General features: G+C 35.6%; 1 non-coding gene across 1 annotated transcript; it reads left to right on the top strand.

Annotated features, from left to right (window-relative positions):
- Window positions 1-22242: 22242 nt before the first annotated feature.
- On the top strand, window positions 22243-22346 carry LOC113330757. The gene has a single exon (XR_003350481.1). It is a non-coding gene; the product is annotated as a small nucleolar RNA R71 (small nucleolar RNA).
- Window positions 22347-23046: the final 700 nt, after the last annotated feature.

The following is a 23046-nucleotide window of genomic DNA, read 5'->3' on the forward strand; positions in this document are numbered from 1 at the left end:
CACCTCATACCCATACATAATCACAATAGCATTTAAACGATTATGTCGATGTCTTATCTACAAAATTTAATGGTTAAGCAATAAACTTCATATTGTATTCCTTAATACCATGTCTATCTAGAGTTTTCATGCTTCGCGGTTTCGTTTTCAATATGCACGACTTGAAAGATACGTTAGGGAATGAAACAGTTCAAATCAAATATCACTAACCTCAAGTGGAAGGATGATGTTGTCGTTGTAGCTTCTTACTTCTTCACTTCTTCAAGTCTTCACAATACTTGTAATGTCATATCCTAATACTTTCAAGCTAACCTACGAAGTTGACTCTAGTACATAATCAAGCGACTCTTAAAACGAGTTTTGATTCACTAAAATATGACAACCAAACTTGACATACCAATGCTTGGTGGGTTCAACCGAGCTATGCTCTAACAATCTCCCCCTTTGTCAATTTTAGTGACAAAACTCTTACAATCATATGGATAAACAAATTACAAGAATTCATTACACATACGCTTGATTTCCGAATTCAACAGCACAATAACCTGCATTCATTCAATCCTTAAATGGCGCTGTTGACATTATAATAACAAAGCTAATACTCCACCTAAAGGCGAGATAGGTAGATTTCATCAATGCGCACGTCTTTGTTATACCAATTAATATGACATGCTACTCCCCCTTAGTCTATGCTTTCATTCTTTCGTTAGATAAACGTTTAAGCAGAAATGTTCTTTTCCTTAGTGATACCAATCAATATAAAATCAATACCAGTATCACTTGTTTACTCCGTATATTTCTCCCCCTTTTTGTCACAAAAAATGACAAAGAAACAAAAAAAATAAAGGACAACACGAAAAGAATCTTACAAAACTCAAAATAGACTTGCAAACCTATAGAGTTAAGCACGAGGTTTCCACACACCATTTTTGATAACCAATATCAAAACCGAAACTACAAAGTAATTTATTTTGATATGTTATCAAGAAAATAATTCCGAAGCAATTTTCCCAATTTATTTTAGCAAACCAAAAATCAATTAAGCAACTTAGTCCCTTTGCTAAACCGATTGTACAAATACAACCTGATGTTTTTTCAAAAGTTGTTGTAGATAATGGTAAAAAGGGTTCTTTTCGAACTTGTGAAGGTAACTCTTTTTTTTTAAGATTTAAACAAATAAATAAATGAAGGAAATTAATAGGAATGTCAAGATTTTAGAAAGATTAAGGCTCAGGATTCACTATTACTTCAAGTTGATTGGTTATAAATAATATTTCAGAAATTATTATTAAGCTCTTTTTCTTATTAAATCACTTTTTAATTTAAAAGGTGTCCAAATATTAAGTTGTAATCCTTAAGCATGATTTATCAAAGAATTATTCTAAGCATAAAACATCAAACTGATTCACAACTAATTAAGAAAACCATTTTATCCCTTTTTTTTATATTTATCCAAGTGAATTAAATAAAGTAAATAATTAAAGAAATTATAAATAAAAATATTACCAATCAAACATGAGTGAATAGATCCTCCATTGCCTCAATCACCAAGAATTTAGCCTCTCATCATGTTGGAAAAATACTCAAAAGATTTTATTAATGCTCAAAAGTTGAGTACAAATGATGAAATAAAAATAAATCGTTTTAAGACTGTCCTTTGCGACACACAGGAAGCGTAGGGAAGAACGGCACTTCAGAAGTGTTGTAAGCTCGTCGCGGGAAAGGAACTCAGAGTTGTCGCAATTATGCGACACTAATCAACGACTTTCCTGGACTGTACAATGTTCTTCGTGTTCTTCCTTTGACAGAAGCATAACTTTTCTCTGTCAACTCTTCTGGTGATTCTCTCGGCTCTAAACCTTCCCCAAACTCTTGATAGCCCCTCTACTCGACCCAAAGAACCTTTATATACTCACATGCATCATCAAATCCCCCGCAATAACTCGTGAAAATCCTTCTTTACTCGGAATATTTTTTTTTCTTATTTCGGAGAATAATTTCCAAAAATAACTTCTTCAGGCTCCAAATCTCTTCCAACACGCTCCAAATCATGTTGTAATCACCCAGAGTGTTGCTGGAGCCATCAAACTCGATCGAAACACGTCAATAACTCTCCAAAACTCGTGTTTTTCTCCTCCCTGTACGTGTGTCTCTGTTTTGAGTTCGTGGCTTCCCTAGCCAATTCTAGCCAAATTCGATCGGACCCGACACCCAAAATATCTTCCTTAGGCTTAATCACATCTTCCTGCCAAGTCTCAGCCATTGAATCGACCCGTAACCCCTTCATTGTTGTGATCAAACTTCTGCCAGTTGAGAATTTCATTTCCCGCCAAAAAACAGTTTTCAAACGAAGAAGAAAGGGTGTCCCCCTATCCTGAACTGGGGTGAGAATAGCAGGTGTCCACTGAGGTGCCCCTTAACCGATAGTGAGAGTCCGAATAACAATTTTCCTTCAAGGGTGCCCCGGGCAACTTTTCGAGCCGAATTTTCCAAAAATGTTTATTTCCTAAAAATACATAAAAACACAATATTAGTACAAAAATAGGGTTCCAACAATACGGACATTGAGGACAAATTAGACACAAAAATGCGTCTATCACAACCGCTTCATTCGATAAGACCAAAATAAAGATAACTCTATTTTTCTCATCAAGTTCTAATTATCCATATAACTTAGACCTTTCAATTTTGAACAAGACAAGTACTAGGTTAGTTGACTAGCAATTCTTGTTAAGGCATTCGATTAGACTTGAATAACTGAAACCTCACTTCAATAAGTCTAACTAAGATCAGAATTAACTTAGTTTCTCTTATCCGGAATCGAATTGGACTAAACAATCCATCCCGTAAACCTTTTCTTTCGTTAAGCCATAAATAATTCATGCAAACCAAATAAATCAACTTGCATAATTATTCACCTCAACCGGAAGCAATTGAATCAACATAAGCATTAAAACATCGCAATTGCACCGAAATTTTGTAAGCCTAAACAATTGACACCACACAATAAAGAAAGATAACAATAGTTTTTCTTAACCGGAACCTATTGAATCACACACACATCCATACACACATCATGGAATAAAACATCAATTGTACCGAAATTTTGTTAAGAAAAAGCAAAATATATATGAAATAAAAATCAGGCTTTTCTTAAAAAGGAAAACAATTAACTAACAACATTGTCACCTCAAATTTCGCATGCACTTCTCCAATATGTTTATATCGAAATATCATTATGTTATCATCCTTCTGCAAAAAAAAAAGAATAACAACAACCAAGCTTTACCAGAGAAAGGTTGAAAATCGGTTTTAACAATTGCAAGCAAAAGTTGAAAACCGTCGAAACACATATGCTTTTATGCTAAACCAAAAACGATTCAACATATTGTGACTTTTTCACATATTATTTCTACCAGAACCCCTCATGATCCTTTGATAAAGCCTACCAACATGCGCTAGAACTTAATCCTACTAAATCAAAAAGTCACCCCAACCATGAGGGTTCACAACATTATGAGATCGAATATCAAGGTAATAAAACCGAAATCAAACATCTCATAAGCATCCATAGCAATAATAATTTTTATAGTACTGGAATTAAAATACTAAAATCATCATACTATTACACATAAAACTAGAACACAATTTTAAAGTTTTACAATACTAATAACAAAATGTTCAAAAGATAACACAGTCTTATGATTACAACAAGAACCAAACAGGTTTAGACAAAAGTCTAAGAACTTGAACAGGTGTCACTCAAGCCAAAGTCTTCTTCAGACTTTGTATCCTTATAATCTTCAGCAATCTGTGCAAGATCTGGGATAAGTTCTGGGCGCTTGAGGGAAGCAAGGTTGACTTCGTACTCCAGACAATCATTCTTCCTACTGAGTCTTCGATAGTAGGTTTCAAGATCAACATCTTGCATAGAAGTGCTAGGACCAGCACTATTTTTAGTCTTGGAATGAATTTGTCCTCTCATTCTGTTGATGATAGAACGATTATGAGATTTTGGCACAAGCCTCTGAGAATCATTTGCACCAATTTCATAAGTACTGCAGATTCTAGTGATAAGACACGGAAATCCCATGATTTTTCCATTCTTCCAAATTCTAATCATTTGTCTAATAATGAACCCACAGAAATCAAGATTTGGGGTTCCAATGACAATGTGATAGATTAATTCTGTCACTTCTGGACTCCACACTACTTTGTGCATATTGCTAGGAGAAATATTAGGTACAACAAGCTTACCAAAAAACTTGAGATGTTCTGGGATATTGTCAATACAAAGACTGTTACCATTCCAACTACTTCCTCCAAGAATTCCAGCAACATGCTATTTGTTGAAGTCACTCCCACTGGGTATAGAGACATTTTCCAAAGCACAATCAAGTAAATAAGCAATAATACTTCTATTTACTTCAAAGCGACGTCTCCTAATCATAGTGAAAAACTTACATACTTTTTCATCTACACGATGTATATTACCATAAATTTCCCTGATTAACTCTGGAGAACCAGGATAGCTACCGGAATGAGTATTACCCCAATTATTACGGTCATGGATTAACTCATTGTAAAACTTCATATCAACATACACATATTTCTTCTCACAAATGGTTTGTTTATCATGCATTGAGTTATACTTCTTGAAGCATTTTCGATCAACAAAACAAATACCGGTACTGACATTAAAGTAGAGAGTTGGAAGTGAATCGATAGTTTCATTACTAAAATTCAAATTCGGTGCGACTCTCCTATGGGTTTGATTCGAACCTTCTCTTCTAATAAAATCCTTATTGTGCATGTTGCTAGAATACAAAAATTCGAAAAAGAGAAGAGAACACTTACAGTTGATGATGTCTGTTGATGTCCGAAATACTGTTCTTGGTGTAGATACGAAGTAGAGCACCGAAACCCTTTGAAGATTGAGAGAAGAAAGGTCACTTCCCAATATCAAACATGAAAAGGATCGAAACAAAAAATAGTTATCGATTTGAAGTAGGTTTTCTCTCTGCTGTTCGAACTTGAGAAGAAGAGAATGAAAACCAATTTTTCATTCTTTGGTTTTATCACCAACGGAGTCGGTTGTGAATCGATCTCATATGGATCAGTTTGGAGCTTGCCCATGGGTTCGAATCCGGTTCCTTGAAAGAAATGCAAAGCCCATTTCCAATCATGCTCATGGGCATTTTATGATCTAGAAATGTTTCTGGAAACATTTTATGGAGGACTGGTTCATTCTCTCTAGGGTCAGTGTTTTCCCAAGATAAAACACTGATATCACAATCTGAGAAGATTTCCTTGGAGTTCGAATTAGAAGATCTAAATTCAGAACTTGAACTATCAAGAGAAAAGTTCATGCAATAATCATGCAAATAGTGGCTTCTTTCTGACATAGGTTCTTTCTGAGACTGTTTAATGACATCAAGCTCTAAAAAAAAAACTGTCCACTTTATCTTGTAATAGCTGACTATCACTGAGGATTTTGCAAGTCCTTTTAAGAGAGTCGTCTTCCTTTAACTCGTAAAGTTCGAGTTCTAATGACATATCACTGATTTGTTTTTCAATTTCAGCGAACTCGATGAGTTTTCGACTCATTATGTCTTTCGGATCCTCAGTGAGTCTGAGATACAATTGACACTCTTTTACAGACCAAATTTCTTTGGAGCGTAGGAACTAAACAATTTCATTGTCTGACATTCCTTCAAACAATTTTGAGTCATCTAATCTTGGCATTACGTTAACTGAATCAGACATAGATTCAATTTCTTATAGGTTGGATCGAACCAAACACAGATTGTGAGATCTTTTCGTGTTTTTCCGCTATGATACCAATTGAAAAGGTGAGGGTACCAAAATATACCTCAAGCTAAAAACTTTTCCTACCTATAAGTCCTTTCTCCGAAACTGATTGTCTATGGACTGAGTCGAGACAATGCAACTAATCGGTTTACACTTCGTGTGATCGTCTATGGATACGAGATCGAGACAATACAACAACGAAGTATGTTTATTTGATAAAAAGGTTCGGACTTAACCAAACACAATAGGGTAGATTATCAAGTAAATAGGAATTAACGTTTGTGTAATTTACTTTAATTATAATAAAACAATTATAATGCGGAAATATAAAGTAAATGACACAACAAGATTTTGTTAATGAGGAAACCGCAAATGAAGAAAAACCCCGGGACCATGTCCAGAATTGAATACTCTCAGGATAAAGCCGCTATATAAAATTAAACCAACTTCGTATAGTTGAGACCAAGAAACTAAACCTATAGTTCACCTAGTTACGTCTGTATTCCCACGCCTCCAACTTATGAATAAGTCACGTACTTGGAACAATTCATTTGGTTCCTATTCCAAACAGTAAAGGAACAACAAATCTGTTTTGTATCAACTTTCTTCAACCAAGTGATATGAGTCGGACAAAGGCTCTTCTGTTTATCTTAACATAAATTCCTTCGTCAGGTTCTTAGATCTGTCTTGTGTTCAATCACCGAAGTAATTGTTAAGATTTTGCAATCAATACTTTTAATCACAAAGAATTGTATTGATGCCGATCTACACAACAATCAATCCAATCTACCACAAGGATAAACCGATTATAGTTGGATCCTCTTTTACCGAAACAAGTATTGTGCACACCAAAGATTATGAACCCCAAATCATAAATCTTCAATATCTTCTTTGTCTTAAAATCTTCTTAGATCTTCAATAAACACTTGTACACAACAACTTGAATCTCTTGTGATCAATCACAGACAGAACAGAGTCTGTTAACAATGGATTATCACAAGATCGTCTTTAGCACTAACAACAGTCTAAATATCCCTGTCGAAACTTCGATCTAGTTTGAGTGAATCTTATATCCGAAGAGAAGATTCTCAAGGTGCAATCAAAGTTCAACCACCGTTAGTCAATCAAATCAATCGAAAACACAAGATAAACCGAAATTATCTAATTTCCGACCAACGGTACTCGTGGAGCTTCTCAATACCAAAGAAGACTTTAAACTGAGCGTTCGTAAGAGATTTATCCTAATTAGGTTACTCTCCTCTCCGAATAGGCGGATACACCAGTAACAACACAACCGAGGAAGTTTGCTGTCACGAAGGATTAGTTTGCTAAAAATGTAAACTTCAAGTATTTATAGACAAGGAAGTTTGGACACCAAGGAATTTCCAAAACCAAAAATATTCTCAAAGATATTCAATATATTCCAAATTCGGTTTCCATAATTCCTGGAAATGCTGTCCAAAATAATGACCGAAAATCTCATTGGAAAATCTCAACTAGTAAATGCACATTACTAATTCTCATTTTCCTAAAATAAAATTATAAGCTTAATTAAAAGATTCTTAACTTATTTATATTTCGATCCTGGGATTTTCTTCATGTAGATATTAAGGAATAACTTTGAACAATAAAAGATAAACATTATTGTACGTGTTCAAAGTATGTCGACATCCTTACTTTGTAAGTACTCTTTCATACTTACAACCTTGAAACCGATTTTCCACACTTCCAAACAAGTTTAAAATTGGTTCATCTGACTTTCAAGAACAATGCGATTGATTAAGAAACACTCAATCACAAATCATGGGTTTAACGGTTCTACCAAAACAAGTTTCGGTTCTACCTCCATGTGAGTACTGTGCATAGTCACACTAGCTTTCCAAAATTCGGTTGACTAGGTACTAGGATCGGTTACCCACATATATATTGTATCTAACTTATATATGTTGCACATGTCCATAAGATCGGTTCCCCTTTCTGCTACAAACTTGCTGCACCACATATAAGGATCGATTCCCCTTTGTGATGTGTTGCACCTCTTCATAGGATCGGTTCCCCTTTACCCAGATTCGGTTCAACAAATCACAAACTCGATCATACCATCTCAGGTGATTACTTAATATTGGTTTCACTAATAAAAGTCATACCAATACATAAGTCAGGCCTTTGTGAATAGTTTTACCAAGAACACAAACAAGTCGTGAGCTGTTATACTACATTATACATATTGGATGTTCATAAGATATGCAATGAATAACAATCCCAATAACGCCTAGCGATTTTCTTTTCGATTCATAAATAAGTTTATGAACTTACTTCCTCAAAACACATGTAAAAACATTGTTTCCTAGGATGAAATCCTCACCTCATACCCATACATAATCACAATAGCATTTAAACGATTATGTCGATGTCTTATCTACAGAGTTTAATGGTTAAGAAATAAACTTCATATTGTATTCCTTAATACTATGTCTATCTAGAGTGTTCATGCTTCGCATTTTCGTTTTAAATATGCACGACTTGAAAGATACGTTAGGGAATGAAACAGTACAAATCAAATATCACTAACCTCAAGTGGAAGGATGATGTTGTCGTTGTATCTTCTTACTTCTTCACTTCTTCAAGTCTTCGTAATACTTGTAATGTCTCATATCCTAATACTTTCAAGCTAACCTATACGAAGTTGACTCTAGTACATAATCAAGCGACTCTTAAAATGAGCTTTGGTTCACTAAAATATGACAACCAAACTTGACATACCAACGCTTGGTGGGTTCAACCGAGCTATGCTCTAACAAATTGGATTTATCAGGTATGCAAAGCATGGTAATTCATAGTTCAGTCTCAAATAAAAAGGGTAATATTTGGTTAATTTGGAATAAGAATTTGCCTACTCCTACAATAGTGTCAATGTCAAGTCAATTCATTATAGTTGATATTGGTGGTGTTCTTATCTGATATTCATGCACATGTGGGTATTGTTCAAAGAAGGTTCTTGTGGTCAGAAATGGAAGTTATCAGTGGTTTGAATCAGCCTTGGTTAGCCATTGGAGATATTAATGTTATAACTTCAGCTGAGGAGAAAACTGGTAGTAAGAATCCAAATAGAAGTGCAATGATGGACTTTAATAATTTCTTAGATACTTGTGAATTGATGCAAGCTCCTAAAACTGGTCTTCAACGCCCCTGGTCTAATTGTTAACATGGAAGCAAAATAATATTATGTAATTTAGACAGATTTGTTTTCAATCATTTATGGTTACAAAAGTTTGGAGGTTGGGGATATAAAGTGGGGTTGAGAGTTGCCTTTGATCATGCTTGGTGGATGTACTCATATTCCTAAACCACAAAATGCTCCTATGAGATTCCAAAAAATGTGGTTATCACACCCAAATTTTATGGAAGTAGTGCAAAATTGTTGGTCTGAAGAGATTGTATGTGATCCAGCTTTTGTTTCTCAACAGAAATTGAAAAAAGTTAAAAAAGATTCTTAGGGAGTGGAATTGGAATGTGTTTGGTAATATAAATGTGGAAGTTAAGGAGGCTGAAGCTAAAGTGCAAGAAGCTATGACCAATTAAGATAATAATCCATTTGATGAAGAAGCACTTAATACTTTGGTGAATGCTCAAAATTTGTATAATTCTAAAGAGGTACAGGTGATCACTTTTCTGAAACAAAAATCTAGAATCAAGTGGATTAAAGAGGGTGCAGCAAACACTGGTTTTCTACATGTAAATCTTAAAATTAGACAATCAAGGAATATCATTAGTGAGTTGGAAGATGGGGATATTATTTCTGATCAAAAAAGAATAGTCGATGAATTAGTGAAACACTTTGAGCAGAAGTTTAAGTATAAGGAAGTGGAGACAGTTGATCACATGTTAGAAAGTATTCCATAAGTGATAACCAAAGAGGATCAGGATATGATAGAGGCAATTCCAGATGAAAATGAAATTAAAGCAACATTATTTGATATGGATCAAGATAGTCCACCTGGTCCTGATGGTTTTTCAGGATGTTTTTATAGGGCATGTTGGAATGTTATTTTTAAGATGTTTTTGGAGTCATTCAATTCTGCTGGAAAAGTAAATTCATACCCAAAGGTCTTAACTCAAACTTCTTAGTTCTTCTTCCAAAAACTGAAGCTGCAAGAAATTCAAATCTATTCAGACCAATTGGTCTTAGTAATGTCAGTTTTAAAACTTTCACCAAAATTCTATCTACAAGAATTGATAAACTTACGCGCAAGTTGGTCTCACCTCAATAAGTGGCTTATGTTAAAGGTAGATGCATTCAAAATCAGATCATATTAGCTTCTGAATTGGTCAATGAAATGACAAAGAAGATAAGATGTGGAAATGTAACACTTAAGCTTGATATCTCTCAAGCTTATGATTCAGTTAGCTGGGAATTTTTGTTTCAAGTCTTGCAAAAATTTGTTTTTTCAAAGAATTGGTGTGAGTGGATTCATATCTTATTTCAATCAGCAAAAATTTCTGTAATGGTGAATGGAGGTCCTTGTGGCTTTTTCTCAGTTGACATGGGATTGATACAGGGATATCCTCTGTCTCCCATTTTATCTGTGTTAATGGAAGAATCCTTAAGCAGAAGACTAACTCAAATGGTGAATGAAGGTTTGATCTGCCCAATCGTTTAAAGAAAGGGTATACATCCAACTCACTTATTCTTTACTGATGATGTTTTCACTTTATGTAATGGAGCTAAAAAAAGCATTTTAAATCTCATAAAACTGCTTGAGGAATACCAAAAATGTTCAGGTCAAATTATAAATAAAAACAAGCAAAATGTTCATAGATGGTGCTTCTGAATTGAGAAAAGCTCAGATTAAAGACATGATTCAAATTGAAAGAAGTGGATTTCCTGAAAAGTATCTTGGACTTATTCTCATGGCTGATAGAGTGAAGGTCTCCACAGTATGGCCAATGGTAGAGATGATGCAAAAGATCACTTGCTACTTTGAAAGGTAAGCTATTGTCTTTTCAAGAAAGATTGGTGCTGATAAAAAAAATTCTATGCAGCATCCCAATATAGTTTACAAATGGCCATCATCTGTTATAAAACTTTGTGAAAGGATCATGAGAAACTTTCTCTAGTTAGGTGATGGGGATATAAGACAATACAGTAAATTTTCTTGGAAAAGGGTATGTACACCATTTAGTTAAGGAGATTTAGGCATTCCAAGGATTGAAGTTATTAACAGATCTTTTCTTATGAAGATTGAAAATGCGGGGGTCTAACAACCACACCCAAAAATTCGTTTAGAAATCTGAGAGGACTTACTCCAATATATTTTCTAGAGAATCAACTAGACAGTCAGACTCAATCTAGAGAAAATTATATCAAAGAGTTTATATCTCTAAGTCTTAATTCAATCTTCAATCACCAAATATAAATCTGCGAGCCCGATTGAATCTAAGAGGAGTAACTTGAACGGTACCAAAGACCAATGTTCAATTGTCAATCAATTTAAATCACAACCAAAGGTTGAATTATCGAATTGATTGATCTTAACGCACAACCTGTGATATTTCAATTATATAACAAAATATAATACAGAAAAGAAATAACACAGACACCATAATTTTGTTAACGAGGAAAACCGCAAATACAGAAAAACCCCGGGACCTAGTCCATTTTGAACACCACACCGTATTAAGCCGCTACAGACACTAGCCTACTACCAATGAACTTCAGACTGGACTGTAGTTGAACCCTAATAATTCTCACACTGATTCAAGGTACAGTTCCGTTCCATACGTCTCTGATCCCAGCCGGATACTACGCACTTGATTCCCCTAGTTGATCTCACCCACAACCAGATTTGCTATTACCCAAAGTCGAAGACTTGATAAACAAATTTGTCTCACACCGAAAAGTCTATAGACTGAATAAATCTGTGTCCCACAGAAATACCCAAGAGTTTTTTTTTCCGTCTTCTGATAAATCAAGGTGAACAAGAACCAATTGATAACCCAGACTTATATTCTCCAAGAACAAGCAAGTATTATCAATCACCTCACAATAATCTAAATCGTATGATAGCGAAACTAGATATTGTGGAATCACAAAAGATGAGACGCAGGTATTTGTGATTACTTTTTATTTTGCCTATTGGAGATTAAATCTCGAGCAAATCTTATTGAATATTGTACTCAAACGATAGAATTGGTCAAGATCAGAACACGTAACTACAAAGAAAATAGTTGGGTCTGGATTCAGAATCCCAATGAAGTCTTTGAAATCGTTAACCTATAGGGTCTCGATAGAAACCTAAGGTTAAAGGAGAATCGACTCTAGTTGATGCAAATAGTAACACACAGGAGGTGTGAGGATTAGGTTTCCCAGTTGCTAGAGTTCTCCTTTATATAGTTTTCAAATCAAGGTTTGCAATCCAAGTTGCGTTGGTAATAAAGCATTTAATATTCACCGTTATATGAAAAAAATGATTCAACCAAGCTAATATCTTTCAACCGATAGATCAAACTTAGCTTGTTACACATAAATGCAATGTACCCTCATTTAGGTTTATGTAACCATACCCAAATGTGTACTCCATGTTGGCTTGACAATAGTTAACCTAAGTTAGCCATATGATTACTCTCATATCAACCTTATTCATCTTAACCATAACTAGTTCAAATGACTCAAATAAAACTAGTTAAAGAGTCGTTCAATTGTTATATTCTCATAGAAGTATACAACAACACAATTGAAGCAAAATCGGTTTGATTCACTCGAATCAGTTCATGAACATTATAGCCACGGTGTGCAAACATTTCGTTCCTTATTTTATAAATGTTTAAGTTCATGTACACAACCGATTTTAGAAAGTAAAAAACTCAAGTATGCAAACGATTACACATACTTAAGTAGCCGGACTGATTTTGGTTACGCCAGTACGCGTACGAGTGCGCATACCAATTTACATTCCAAACTCCAGCAGAAATTCACGGACGTGAGACTTCCGCCAGTATGCGTACAGGTACACATTCTTTCCCAGACATCCAACAACCGCCAGTACGCGTACGGGTACGCATACTTCAGGTTCCCGGTTTTGGACTTATACACAAATGTGATAACACACTATGTTTATATCCAAACATGGTAACATAATTCTAAACTCTATATTTCAATCATTGAAACTTTCTTAGAGGATGAGAATAACCATTTTCACACACTATTAGCATCAAAGCAACTTTCAAGATATTGAAATAATCATAATGAAACATTCCAAGTCTACACCAAATGATTGTATCACACAAACCATGTACGATGTTACTTGACAATTTTTACATGATCAAATTCTGATATTTGTCAAGAATATAAGATGAACTTGGTCGAAGCGAAAGCTTGCCAACACATATTTCGAGAAATATGTAAGCGAGATAAACTCAACTCGAAATCTCAAATGTGTATAATAGAAAACTATATCGTAATACGACTTATGTCTCAATATAGGAGATAGAGTAGAATTAGACTTTCCAAGTGATAGATGAGTTTCAGTCTCCACATACCTTTTGTTGATGAAGTTCCACAAGCTCCCCTTAGTAGTTCTTCGTCTTCAAATAATGAACGCCGTGAAGTCTAAGCTCAGCTACACAATTTATGTCCTAGTCTGAGACATTTATAAATAGGCTAGAAATCAAGACTTATAGTTTTGATCACTAACATTGACAAACATGCTTGAGATAGAAACGTATGCGAGTTCGACCGAGCAGTGCTCTAACAATCTTCAATTTTGTCAATTTTAGTGACAAAACTATCAATACATATGTATTACAAAATAAATAAAACTTTGTAGCTTCTCATCCAAATGCTTGATCTCCTTGGCATCTTCAACACGACTCGAAATCTTCGTCACTTCGAAGTACTCCATGATTCTAAACGTGTTCAACTCAGCATCATAGTTGTTGAAGATCCGCAACGATAACAATGAGAAAACAAATGCTCTCAATCATTGTTATACAGTGTCGTAGTATTATTACACAACATCAAAGTTCAATTGTATCACAACTTTGACAACAATACTATGGTGATATGTATCACTCCCCCTTAGTCAATACTTCATATCGACATGAAAACCACTCCCCCCTTACATAATGATATGTAAACCATATGTATTTTTAGTATGAAAATACACATTTCTCCCTTTTTGTTCAGTATAAATCGGCAAAGGTACGAAAACTAGTGGTATCCTCATGAAATTTTCATATAGATACTTCATGACCAAAAGAGAATAACATACCAACTTATTTAGATGCAATCTTAAAGCCGAAGCTAAATGCATTCATCAAGGAGTTTATAAAGATACAGGATAATACTTATAACATTCCACAGCCGCACTCCCCACAAAGATTTGGCAATAAAGCATAAGTTCAAAAAGAACTCTCCTCCACAAAATGTCATTCCCAAAAGAACAACAAAGGCGACCTTGCTTTTACAAGAAAAGAAGGATTTCTTTGGAATAACCAAATCGCACGAAAACATGGATTTGAATCCAAAAATCTCAATTGAATCAACCACAAAAATGATCAATTCAATTGGCCATGCTCGACATAAGAGAACTTACGGAGCACCGCAGTATATGCAAAAAAAATGTGGATTGGAGATATACCAATACTACGGAATAAACACAGATTCATTCTATTTTTCATCACTATTTGCACAATGACATATAACAGACTTAATCCTTGTAAACAAAAGTGCATCATTTCTTCCATCAAATTTGCATAATGACATAAAAAGATTTAACTTTTGTTTGTCAAAAGTCCATTCTATCTTTTATCAATACTTTCATACCGACATAATAGAGATAACTTTTGAACAAGTATGGGACAGTCACAGGTTCACGGATGTAAATAACATATCCCATAATAATATGCAATATATAAAATCATAAAGATTAATACTGCAAAAATCATCTCCCAAATAATTTAGAATTTAAATAAATAAATCTAAAAACATTGAAGATGAAAATGTTGGAAATAACTATATGTACTCACAATAATGGTTATTCCAAACCCTAGTAATCCTTTTAAAAACACAAGAAATAAATTCTCATAAGAAGTTTCTAGACATTGAGACCTATGAAAAATTCTTTATCGTCCCCGAACTCCTTGTCGTCAACATCCATAGGTACATAGAGTTCGTGAAGAAAGGAGTCAATTCCAACAAACCTTCTAGGCTTATGATGTCGAACCAGGTCCTTCTGAATTTCAATTGTTCTCATAACAATAACCTTTATTTGTTGAATCTCTTTCCTTGTTTCCTTCAACTCTTTAGAAAACTTCTGATAATTTGAAGGAACATCTCTTGGCTTCCTCACATTCCTTCTTTTTCTTTTCAAAGTTGGAGGTAAAGGAGATTTCTCTTTTTCCTTCATGATTGATGGCTTAACAATCATATTAACATCTTTTCCATCAGAAGACATGATGCTTGGAGTATCCATACATGTATGGGTTTGTGAGAGGAAACCACAATTTAAGCTCAACAAGCAGTCTTAAGATAAAAAGAGTTCCAGAGAAGGAAAAGGAATGTATGGTTACGGAACCTTTAACCATACAGGTTCACGCACAAACAATTCACAACCCTAAAAAGAGTAGAATTATCGAGAATAACCCTCTTTTATTGATTAAACATGGAAGTCCCTTCCAATATCAATTAGATATGAAAGAACTCCAAATTTGCAAAACACAGCAAAGCCAAAAAAAAATATATTTCTTTCCCTAAAGCCTGAGGTGTGCACAATCTTGTCTCTTTTGATCAGGCACATGAGACAAGATGCACCAAAACAACACACAGTTATGCTACGTTGAACAACTATCTGTCCATCATAACCTTTTTGAAAGAAATTCATAGAACCATGTCTATCAAAACGTTTGACCATAATCTTTTTTCTAGTGGTATTGTCTTATCTTTGGAAACTAACTTCTTCGAAGACGTTAAAATCTTACATACCTAAGCGGTTTTTTGAACAAGTTTGAGCTTGTTTGCTAGTCGATTCGCTCTTCGTTGAACTTTATTGACATATCTCGTTTTTTGTTTGTACTTGAAATACTTTGAAAGTTCATGACCTTTGTTTGAAAAATAAGAGCATGTCAACGGATAAGATGATTCAAACGCCCGAGATGTGCAAGCTGCTAGACACATAGTAGAACCTGAAAAATCAGACAAAGAGTTTCCAACAGAAAGGTCAATTTTTTCTTCCAGATTGGTTGAGTCTTCTTCTGGAAGAATATCAAGATTGATGTATGTATTCCTACAATTATAAAAATCAATATCTTCACAAATAAGTGCAACGCTTGATTTCTCGTCTTCATTGGAATCATAGTGATCAGACATTTCATCAAGAGTTGCAGCAAGACCTTTGTTCCCAGTGTATTTTCTACGGTTTGGACACTCATTTGAAAAATGACCAAAACCTTTTACACTTAAAGAACTATGGCATATCCTCTTCATCAGCCTCGTCAACATCCCTGTTTGTAGGAGGAATGCGATTGTGAGGTTTAACTGATGATCTGGATTTGTCTCTGGAGAACCGTTTACTTCTCTTCAATAGAAGATCTCCAAACTGTCTTGTGATTAAAGAGACTGACTTGTCAAGATCTTCATCTGATGAGTCATCCTCAGAAAAATCATCCTCAGAGACACAAACACTTTTACTTTTGTCAAGTAATTTAGTGTTCTTTTGTGCTTTAAAGGCAACATCCTTTCTGATTTTGGATGTATGCTCATGATCAAAATCTTTAGCTTTCCAACCAACGTACTTATGGAGAGAGCATCAAGGTTATTTCCCTCAACAATGGCATGCTTCTTAGAATCGTATCTAGATGGCAGCGATCTGAGAATTTTCATCACAATGTCCTTTTCAGGAATAGTCTTTCCCAATGCAAAGGATGCATTAACAATTTCAGATACTTTGTGATTAAACTCATCAAATGAATCTTCATCTGCCATACGAAGGTTTTCCCAATCATAATTTAGGTTTTGAAGCCTAGCTTCCTTCTCACTGGTATTCCCTTCGAATACGGTTTCTAAGATATCCCAAGCATCTTTAGACCAACTGCACGTAGTCACATGGTGCTGAAGTTCTGGGGTAATAGCATGTATGATGGGATTCAAACTGTCGGAGTTTTGCTTTGCAACAAGTATCTCAGCAGCGTCATATGCACCAATATCCTTTGGAACGGTCGCATTTCCTACTGCCACAACGGGAGCATCATAGCCATTAACTACATCAATCCATGATTGAAAATCACGCGCTTGAAGAAAAGCACGCATAAAAATTTTCCACCACAAGTAATTTGAGTCATCGAAGACTGGTGGTACGTTTATAGAAATAACACTTATGTCTATATCAGATCACTGCAATTACAGACTTATAAGGTCTTTAATGTGCCTGCTCTGATACCAATTGAAAATGCGGGGGTCTAATGGTGGGCCCGGAAAAGTGTATAAAATTGAAGCGAGATAAAAACGGGCCTACAGTAATACCACAAGTGCACGGTCGTCGGTTGTAGCTCGTGCAAGTACGGGTCGAATCCACAGGGACTGGGTGTGTTTGGAGTGTGTAGCTATTTTGGGCTTCTAAGTTGCTATTGGGCTTTGGTAACTTCTAGGCACAGTGGGCTTGGCTTTGGTTTTGAAGTGCACTGGGCTCTTGATTGAGTTTGTGCTTTGGCCTTATTATATAAGAATGAACTGGGCTTTGGGCCTTTGGACTACAGATGGACTGAACTGAGCCTTGGGCACCCTACCAGTGATCTGGGCTTTTGCTTCACCCTAACAATGAGCTGGGCTTTTGGCCTTAACCTAACAGTCTACAATGACAAAGAAACAGAGAACAAACCAGGAAGGACAAAAAAACAATGGCAAAGAAAGAACAGTGAAGGTAAAGAAACAGTAGTGAAGAGTAACAAAGATATAGTGTATCAAAGAGTGACAGTGAAATGAAAACAGAAAAGAAACAGAGAAAGAAAACAGATGAAGTGAATAAGAAAACAGTGAGACAAAAACACTAAAGTGACAGTGGTAAAGACAATGAAACAATGGAAGCATATACAATGGCAGTGAAATGGTGATTGTTAACAGTGGAAAAGTGCCAACGAAGCAAAGTAAGTTACAAAAGAAAGTGGTAAAAGAAAGGTGGCAGTGAAGATGATGTGAAGCAATGGTATTGAAGTAAACCAAGGCTATGAGCCAAGGGAAGAGAGGAGGTTGCAGTTGTGGCTAAGCTAAGGCTTAGAATCCACCTTGTGTCCTAGCTAAACAATGCAAAAACTTAAGCATCCAACTAGAATGGGAAGAGAATCAGCTTGCTCACTGATTTGCCCCTAGCATTGACTGTCTTTTGAAAGCACAGTCAATTACATGCATATCAGAGCACCAACTTCTTCCCATTACTCAAGCAAAACAGGCCTTCCTAGCAATTCATCATTCATTAGTGCACTAAGGTTTCATCTGAGCCTCAACAGTGAACTCAGAACATAATTAACACTACAATGGAACTAAACATGATTAACAGGAACAACACACATTTAAAATACAATGGCAAAACAGTAACACACATTTAAACAACACATTTAAACAACACACATTTAAACAACACACATTTAACAGGAACAACACATTTAACAGGAACAACACAACATTTAAACTACTAAACAGTGAATGAAAATTGCAAAACAAGAACCCTAAAAATTAACAGTGAAATTAAATTAACCCAATTAGGGGGTATCTCGGCTAACCAAGAACACCCTTTAACATCCTACATCACTTCCCTTTTATAGCTTACAACAAAACCCTAAATTTCTACAAACCCTAATTTGAAAATCCCCAAATCAGCAGGATTAGGGTTTCGAGAATAACTAAAATTAACTCACCCTCTGATGCAAATAGACTCGACCCATGCTTCTTCTGACCTTCCTGCTCCTCTCTCATGCTTCAATTGACGCCTCTGCTGCTCTAATTGTTCCCTAGTTCAAGTTATTTTACTCACCCCAAAACCTAGGGTTTCAGTGGTTGTGAGATGGGGAAAATAACTAGGCTAGGGAGATGGGTTTGAGGTGGTGTCGGGGTATGGAGATGGTAGTGAGGCAGAGGGTGGCAGTGGACATGGAAGAGAGGCAGGAGCAGAGCTCGATTGCAACTGTCGGGGGAAGAAGAAAGATTTTGGGGAAAAAAGATTTGGGGAAGAAGAACTTGTTTGGGTGAAGTCGATGGTTTTGGATGCTAGGGTGTTGAGCGGGTGTAGCGAACTTTGATGATCTGCGACAAGGAGCGATGGATGGGAAGATGGTAGGTGGATCCAACGGCTATACGGAGGTAAGCGTGGAGCGACCGTCGGATGAAGGGATGTAGCAAAACGGACGACCCAAGATGGAGATGGGCGTTGCGATGTAAAGAGGGGGCTTCGGAGTTTGATGTGCGATGATGGAGCGACCGTAGGATGCTGAAATGCTTCGATCTGACGGCTGAAATCCGAGACGGGCTTGGATAGTGGAAATGTGTTTGAGTAAGGGTTTTGGGCCTTGGGTATGCCAAGCCCATATATTCTTTAAGGACAATTCTTATTCTTCAAGCCCACTTCTAGCCTTTTGCTCTTGTGCACAACATTCTTCGCGGCTTCCTTGTGTAATTCCTCCCGGCTTTTCACTACTTTTCTGCTCTTTTCCGCTCTGCTATTCATCCAAACTTTATTTATTACCTAAAAATGCAAAATTAAGTAAGAAAAATATTTATTCTTGAAAACAATGAAAATACAGAATATGGGATAAAATGTAGAATTAATGCACAAAAGATGAGTTAAATGCCAAGAAAAATATATAGAAATATGCACTTTTTAGCACTCATCAAATACCCCCAAACCTGAATTTTACTTGTCCTCAAGTAAAACAAAACTAAGGAAATCCTACCTATGCCACTGTCGCTGGTCTCTCGAATGCATTTAGCGTATGCACTAAGCCTTTTAAACCACTAAGTGTCCCTAGTGGACGAGTTAAGTCTCGTGAAGGTTTGCTTAGAACGTACCTACAAAGTTCTAGGTCAAAATATAAGCTCAGATTCCATCAAATGTGACATGTGCAAGTCAGTTAAGCTCACAGCAAAATGGAGATGTCAATCTAGCTATCAAGGCACAATCCTAGCACTGATAACAAAAAAAGGACATGTGATAAGAGTGTAAAGTGTATCTACACATGTGTAAAGAAAGATCTGAAGTTATGACTACTAATCACCAAGAGATAGTTTCTCAGGCTAAGAACCAAGGTCGAAATCTAGCTAGCTGTCCGGACTTTACGAGAATTGTGAATGAGTAGGAGGTGTTTCACAATTACTCGCGTTGTACATCAATGGCATACACCCTCCTTGCTTATTACAATGAAACAACAAAATGACTCTTTACATGACTCTTATTTACATTGACTACTCTCTTTTATTTTTGGAACAAGAGAGGATGGAATTGAAAAATACTTGATTTTTTTTTTTTTTTTTAATAAGGAAACACTTTTGATACATATACAAAAGGAAACAAAAAAATTACATGACACTTTGCAAGAGGTAGCCCTTTTTGATGCACCCAGTTAAATTCGATGGTTGTTTTTCTTAATGTAACCTCCACCTTCTATCCCAACCAACCAAAGAACAAGCTAGTCAAGTTTCGTTCAGTATTCTAAAGTGATTGGCAACTAAAACTTCCGATAGAACACCTTGAAGATCGAGGCTATACATGTATTGGTAGATCGTGCGCGTGCAAATTTCTTATCACTATGTGAATTGTGCTAGAATCAGGGTGCCTAAATATCTAGACTAAGACTCCTAATAATTACATATTTGCACAAGAGTCAACATTTCAAGGTAAATGAGCTCCATTTTTATGTTTTTTTCAATTTTTAATTTTTTATTTTGATTTTTTCATTTTTTTCAAAAAGAAGGAGTTCTTGTTTTCAATTATGGCATATTATCAAAGTATCTACTTTTCACCCCCAAACCTAAACTAAACATTGTCCTCAATGTTTCAAAATATGAACAAAATTATAATACAACATATGAAGAGGATCATGTTGAGTAGAGAAAAAGGAAAGAGAATACCCGATTTCGGCGAAAGCAATATTAGAACTCCGTTATTCAAGGCAAGAATCCAACATATGTCAGCCGAGATCATATTGGATTAGCAAATATATACAAAAGGAACAAAAGGTTTTTAAGAAATTTTATCTACTGGATTATATACAAAAATTCACCATACACTAACAATCTAAAGAGTTGAGGATCAACCCAAAAGACAAAGTGTAGAGGTTTCAACAGCTTCACACAATAATAATATGATAGGCATGCAAGTGAAGCTGTGAAACAAAATGAGCTACCCCCAAACCTGGATTTTTCAACGGAAAATTTTGGAAACAAAATCTCGCAGTTTTGGGGGTTCATCATGCACAAGGTCTACTCGAAATGAACTGTGCTAGGGACGGGCAAACATGCTAATTCCAACTGTGGTTCCTCAAGATGTATTATACTTAGAATGCAAAATAGTCCAAGAGGACTTGGGAAGCACACAGTTCCAACCTAGATTAGGGACTCTCAGAAAAGTCGGTTTGACAATATGGGTACAAACCAAATCTAGGTTGGGTGGAAGGCCATCAGATTGTGACTTATGTAGGACGATAGGCACATCATTACTAATCACATCAACATCTCCTAAGTCTTCTACACGTGTCACAACATGCTTACCATGCTCACACAAATCAGAATCATCAACATCATCAGAAGAATTATTCTCATGCATCGGCAAATCAGTGGAAACATCACAACGTGACCCAGGTAGAGAATCAGACACAACAATTATATTTTCATGCATATTAGTGTCAACAGAAGATTCTATATTACCTAAGTCATCTTCATAGGACAGATGCACATGCTCAAAATCAGTATCAACATCACATGTATATGGAATACTAGAAGAAACATCATTCATGAAGGTCGAGGCAGAGAAGCCTAATGTATTTGAACCCAAAGGTTCCATAACATTTTCAGCATAGACATGTTCTTCTAACATAACATCATCATCATCATCATCATAGTAATATGCATACTTGTCCCTATTAGCAGTTGTGGTGTCATTAGTCAACTCATGTTCCTCTAGATTAGGTTCATATTCAATATCATACACATGAGAAGGACTAGACATGCTATTTCCAAAGTTCAATTCATTACCACCAATATCATGTGACAGTGTCTCAGTTTCCCTAATGGACTCCCAGTGACGGGTTTTCTCTGCAATCTCAGCTAAAAATTTCCATGCATCATCCACAGTTTTATCAAGAAATTCACCATTACACATACACTCAACCATGGCTCTAGATTTAAAGTCTAGTCCCTCATAGAGGATAGCGACAAGTCTCCACTTCTCAAATCCATGGTGTGGACATTCGCTCAACAAATCATTAAAACGTTCAAAATAGTCAAAAACAGTTTCCTCATCCAACTGGACAAAACAATTGATATTTTGACGAATAGCGATGGTCCTATGATGTGGAAAAAATCTTTGGAAAAATTGATTAGTGAGTTGTTCCCAAGTGGTGATTGATTGTGGTCTCAAACCGTAAAACCATGTTTTGGCCCTTTCCTTTAGAGAAAATGTAAACAAACGCAATTTCAGAGAGTCTTCGGACATATGATCAGGTTGCATAGTCCGACAAATTTGTTCAAACTCTCTTACATGAGTATAGGGGTTCTCAGAATCGAACCCTCGAAATAAAGGAAGTATTTGTATCATGCTTGCATTTATTTTAAAAGGGGTATTGGTTTGAGGTAATACAATACATGATAATGGAATTTTTATTATGGGATACATGTATTCATGGAGAGCACTAGGTTGGCCCATATTGAAAAGACACAAAGCCCACTATTTGGTTTTAATGGGTTTGGATTTTTGGGAAAAATATTTGGTTTTAATGGGTTTGGATTTTTGGGAAAATTTTGGTTTTTGAAATAAGGAGCAATTTTTTTTTTTTTTTTTTTTACACTTAGCCTAGCATAAATTAGCACAACCCATAAAAGAAAATAAAAACAACAATAATAATTACAAACCCATAAAAGAAAGAAAAAGAAGAAAAAGAAAAATTATTACAAGCCCAAATAAAAAATAAAGAAAAACAAAAATTATTACAAGCCCACAAATTAAAAATGGAAGCCCACAGGTTGGGTTCTCTTAA

This window comes from Papaver somniferum, unplaced genomic scaffold, assembly GCF_003573695.1.
Source record: "Papaver somniferum cultivar HN1 unplaced genomic scaffold, ASM357369v1 unplaced-scaffold_118, whole genome shotgun sequence".
In the NCBI taxonomy this organism is placed as follows: domain Eukaryota; kingdom Viridiplantae; phylum Streptophyta; class Magnoliopsida; order Ranunculales; family Papaveraceae; genus Papaver; species Papaver somniferum.